This window comes from Octodon degus, unplaced genomic scaffold (assembly GCF_000260255.1).
Source record: "Octodon degus isolate 3935 unplaced genomic scaffold, OctDeg1.0 scaffold00152, whole genome shotgun sequence".
Taxonomy (NCBI): domain Eukaryota; kingdom Metazoa; phylum Chordata; class Mammalia; order Rodentia; family Octodontidae; genus Octodon; species Octodon degus.
The window spans coordinates 3785154-3791030 of NW_004524728.1; positions in this window are offsets into that span (position 1 = coordinate 3785154).

Consider the following 5877-nt stretch of genomic DNA (forward strand, 5'->3'; position numbering starts at 1 on the left):
ACAGGGAGACAGGGAGACAGAGAGACAGAGAACAGGGAGACAGAGATAGAGAGACGCAGAGACAGAGACACAGCAGGAGGGTCAAGATATGTACAGGAAACAGTAATAAAAGCATCAGTAAGTGTAAGTCTTCTGCGAGAGAAGAGACAAGGGACACTCAGAAAGATGAACTCTTCAAAGTCCATTAAGGTCTTTAAAAGTTCCAAATCCAAAAGTTCTCATCACTTTTAGTATCTGCCAATAAAATTTAATTCATTTTTAGAGTGCTTTGCAATCCTGAAAGATACCATTATTCCTGAATGTTGAGTTGAATATCCTCATTTGTAACAAATACACTATAAACTTTGAGGTCTCTCATTGATTTAATTATTTTCTTCATTGCTCAGATACAACACCTGATATCCACCACTCTTAAGAGGCAAGTTATATTTTGGGTCAGTGTATAGAGGTCTTAGTCTATAATCAGTTGGTTTGAAGGCAGGGCAGCATGGAAAAGGGGGCTGGAGGAGGAGAAACAGGTTGGCAGGAAGAGGGAGAGAGAGAGAGGGAGGTGGGGAGGACAGACAGACAGACATAGGCACAGAGACAGAGAAGGGAAGGGAGGAGGAGGCGGACCCCTGCAGGCCAGGCTTCCAACCAGGCACCGTGTCCCTGCAGCGCCCTTCACTGTCAGCTCCTCAGCACACTGACTCGCTGGTGAGGACCACATCCCCATGACCCAGCCACCCCAAAGCCACCCTCATGAGCACACGAGTTTCTAGGGCATCATCGAGACATAAACCATAGCACTCAAAATGTTTAGCAGACTCTCCGGTAACTACCCCACGTCCCAGTCCTCATGGAAGGCTGTCTCTCCAGAGATGGGGGCTTATGTAAGTAAAACTGAGTTTCTTGGCCTAAGTTATAGAAATAAAAAAACATATTACTGAGGATCAAGTGATACAAAACAACTAAAAATGACCATCACACCTTTTTGAAAATAAGATTAAGTGCAGATTTTTACAAGGAAGGAGATCCATATATTTTGCCCAGTTTTTATTTGTATCAGTACCTGTTTGCAATACACAATGATTATATTCTTTACATGGAGTTGCTACATGTGCACAACACATCTAAACTCCTCTTTCATCCCTTTCCCCTCCCCATGTCCCACATCACTCCATCTTTCAGTTCTCTTTCCATTTGCAGCAGATCCACCTTCCTATTTCCTATTATCTATCTTTAATTTTGTTCTTTATTTATAATGGGTTTCTCATATAAAAGAAACGATTCAATTATTAAGCATCTGTGTCTGATTCACTTTGTAAATTACATCACTTTTCCTAAGTGGCCCCAGTTTGTTCTTCTTGCTGGTGTAACACTGTATTGTGTAAATACCACATTATCTTTCTCCATTTCTCTGTTGATGGACATAGAGACCATGTCCAAGATTTAACTATTATGAGTTATGCTGCAATAAACATGGGTGAGCATGTGTCACTGGAATAGATCTTCAGCTCTTTTGGGAAGATGCTGCTTAGCAAACTGTATGACCTGTAAATTGGCTCACATCAGAGGTTACTTTTAATTAATGGTTCTTTTGTAGTAGAAAATATCATAATTGTCCATGTTGTTTTTAAAGTAAACAGCTTGTTTCTAATTTTAAAATATTGACTTGACAAAAAAGGTTGTATAGAGAACCAGAAAAGTTCTCTTGAAGAGATTGAAAAAGAATTTTCTTTTCTGTTTATAGAACCAATAAAATTATATGTCATGAAATTTGAGCAATTTGGGAATTACAAAGAAGAAATTTATATATATATATATATATATATATATATATATATATATATAGTCAAAGTAATCAAATGATTTCATATATACTTTATGGAATAATTATAATCAAATAGTTAACATGTTCATAACCACCCATGCTGAATAGTGAATCCTAAGATCTTCTCTCCGAAAGTTTCTACCTTCGACTCACATCTCTGCCTTTCTTCCACTTGCAATGGCAATTATTTTCCCTTATTTAGCCCTTCATGGAGATCTTAGAAGCAGCTACTTTTAATTCTTCTGGGAAGATACACACTTGAACCATCCAGGTCAAAAGTGCCCTTCAATCCTAGTCTTCTGAGGAATCTCTACCATGATATCAACAGGCAGCTATTTTTTAGATTGAAACAAAGGCTCTGTTCCTGGAGAATGCCTGCAGATGAGGGGCAGCTTGGAAAATGAAGGACTGCAGCTTCCTTGGAGAGAGTCACCACATGATTCAGTAGGTGTGCTCCTTATTTCACTTTATCAGAAAGGTCTGTGAGTTCTTCATTTTCCTAATTTTCATCATATAGGAAGAATAATTATATGCTTGTTTTTTAAAAAAATTATTTTATTCATTTATTTTTTCTATATTTTAGGGAAGGGTCTAAAGGGTGTTCAGGGTCTCAATACTAGATCAGACTCAGTGATCCACCTGTTTACAGCAGCCCAAGAGATAGGATTACAGGTGCGCGCCACCACGCCCAGTCTCAATTACCATCTCTGTGCACTATGGGTGTGGGGCTGGCACGGTAGGCCTGGGGATTGAACCCTGGCCCCTGTGCCTGCTTGCAGGCACTTTAGTACACTGAGCTATTTGGCCAGCCCATTATATGCTTCTTTCATTGATAGTAAATAGCTTTTAAGTTTGGTAAAATTGTAAAGATATACTTGTTACATCAGAATTATATCTTTAGGCAGTTTATACTCTATTTAGTGCTAGAATTATGCATGGTAGGTGGTACTGATAGTTACAGGAACTTTAAATCTTTCAGTGGCTCATGATAGTCATAAAAATGTAATTTATATTCCCTGTGCATTTTGTCATTCATGAATTTTTTCCCTAAACATTTAGTTCCAGAATTGATTAAATTTGATGTTGTGCTTCTAATTTTATCTTTGAAGTGGTGGTTTCCCTGATCGAACTTATTTTTAAGGGACCATAAAACTGTTAAAATGAGGAAAGTCTCCTGAATCTAGAGATTTAGAGAAGTTGGATAATGCAAATAGAGAGTTAAAAACAGACTGTAGAGACTTGAAGGTTCAACTTCCAAAGGTAAAAAAGCTTAGAATTCATCATTCTCTTCCTTTACTAAGACAAACGGGACAAATTAAAATTTGTCAGGATATTGGGCCCATCAGAAAACTGAAGTTCAAGAATGGACTGCCATGCTTTGATTTGAATGGAGGAAGGAGAATCGGGGAGTGAGGGAGAGGAAGAGAGTAAAGCAATAGGGAAGAGGGGGAATAAGAAGAAGGGGGGAGTGAAGAGAAGAGGGGAGGGGGAGAGAAGAGGTGCAGAGAGAGCACACACTATGCTTTCTTAACCAAGAGCAGAAGATAGTGGAGTCATAAGTTAATGGGAACTGTGAAATGGTGATTTTGAATTACTGAGACACACACACACACACACACACACACACACACACACACACACAGAGACAGACAGACAGACAGACAGAGACAGAGACAGAGAGACAGACAGAGACAGAGAGAGAGACAGACAGACAGACAGACAGACAGACAGACAGACAGAGACAGAGAGACAGGGGCAGATACAGAGACAGAGAGATGGAAAGGGTGAAATTTCACAGGAATACAGAATAGTGACTCCCAAAATCCAATGGACTTTTCCCCTAAGAACCCTATCAAGTTCTCAGGTAAGATCCCTCTGTATTTTGTAGAAGGCAGAGTGGAGAAGAGCAACCACTGGTGCATATGTCCAGGTCTTTCTCTGTAGCAAAGAATGTCTCTGGAGAAAGGGACTTCCCTGGAGCTAGTAAAAGAGGATTCCTCATGGCTGCAAATACAGATTTGCAGTCACCTCTCAGAGGAAAGTATATATCCACAGAGGTCAAATCTTGAGGAAAATAAATGGTAATACTGTAGCCAGGGAAAGGAGCATGCAAAGGAAGAAGGCTGGTAAAGAACATTGCAGCCAGAGAAAAGGCTGCATGGGGTCACAGCTCTCAGGCAGAGATTCACAAGAACCCTCAGATTTTATTGCAAGGTTGTAAAACACTCCTGCATTCCCAAAGCTTTTGCCACACTGGTAGCTCTGCAGTATAGGGAAAGTAGATTGTAGCTGAATGAGTGGCAAGTCATAGATTATACAGGGGGCCAAAATGAAGAGAGAAAACACAGACATTAGAAGGATTTAAAGACTCCAGTAACTTAGCTATAAAACTTTAAGCACTTCCCAACTTGTAGCAAGATTAATAGAAATTCTTTTTACCTCAATTTCTATTTGCCTCAGTTTCTAGTACATGGTAGAGTAACATGCCCAGCTTTTAAAAAAAAATCACATGGTGTGCAATAAGCAAGAAAACACTCAGAAAAAGACTAAGGAAGTGTTAGAACCAAACTCAGGTCAGGCACACAGGCTGAAATTACTGAACAATTTAAAGTCACTATAATTAATAAGGGCTCCATCATAGAAGCAGGTAGCATACAAGAACACAAGCAATTGAGATGGAAATTCTAAGAGGTAATCAAAGGAAGTGGTACAAAGGAACAAGTTAACACAAATGAAAATGACCCCATGGAAATCATCTAGAAACTGGACACTGCTGACAGAATCAAAGCCTTGCAACCCAGATCAATGAAAGTCCCTAAAACTGAAATCCAAAGGGGAAAAGTATGGAAACAAAGCAGACCAGCACATACTAGAGCTGCAGAGCAATACCAAAGGAATAACATAAAAATGTGCTCTGAGATAGCCATATCTGTCCTGGGCTGGCTCCATGCTGTGGATTCTGGGCTTGGCTGCAGCCAGCAGCTGACTTCAAGCCCAGATTGCATTTTTCTTTCCCTTGGCCAGAGGATTAGAGGTGCTGGACAGTTTACCAACCTGACTGTGAGCAAGCAGATGCCCCAGGAGAGAAGGGAATCTCAGAGAGGCTGAGGCTCCAGGGAAGAGCAGTGGGTCAAGGCGTCAGCAGCAGTGCCAGGAAAAGCCCACAGCTTTTATAAACTGTAGAAGCAGCCTGTGCCTTTATTCTGAGTGTGACTCCTCCCACACAATAGGCAACATTTTGAGGAATGAATCTAGAGCAGTGCCCTCCATATTTGACAGGATGTGATTAGGACCCAGTTTGGGGAGGGGTTAGTTGTTTAAGGCTGAGTTCCAGAATAAGCACAGAACAAATGGGTTCTAGTGATGCCCTTTTCATTGTGAGCTATGCATATGCAGACCCTGGGAACTTTAAATTCTGCCACAGAGGACGCTTCTCACATCCAGGGTAAGCTGCTATCTGGGCCAGAAACTGTATCCTCTGCTGGCAAGGTAGCAGGGGTGGCTGGAACCCAGGACAGAGGCAAAGGTCTAAAGTGGGCTTTGCCCAGGGTGAGTCACTGGAAAGCGCACACTGGCCGACAGGGTCTCCATATTAGCAAAAACGTCTGCACTACAATCAATCCATAAAATCCAGCATGTACACACACACACACACACACACACACACACACACACACACAAATAAAATCATTGCCTCTAAAAACATTCAGCTCTCTAATACCTGACAAAGATGATGAAAACAAGGGCCGGGGAGATGGCTCAGTGGAATAAGCGCTTCCCTGGCAAGCACAAGAACCTGAGTTCAATCCCCGGTTCCCCCCCACCCCCAAAATGATGAAAACCTATGTCAGAGGAAAAAATAGTCTACTTAACAGTAATGGTGGGAAAACTGGTTAGCCATATGTAGAAGATTTAATCTAGATCCACATCTTAAATCAAAATTAATCAAAAATCTAAATGTTAAAGCATATAAGCAAGGATTTTCTGAACAGAATTCAAATTGATCAAAAAGAGCATCAAAATTCAACGAATAGAATCATAGTCAATTTAAAAAGTTTCATACA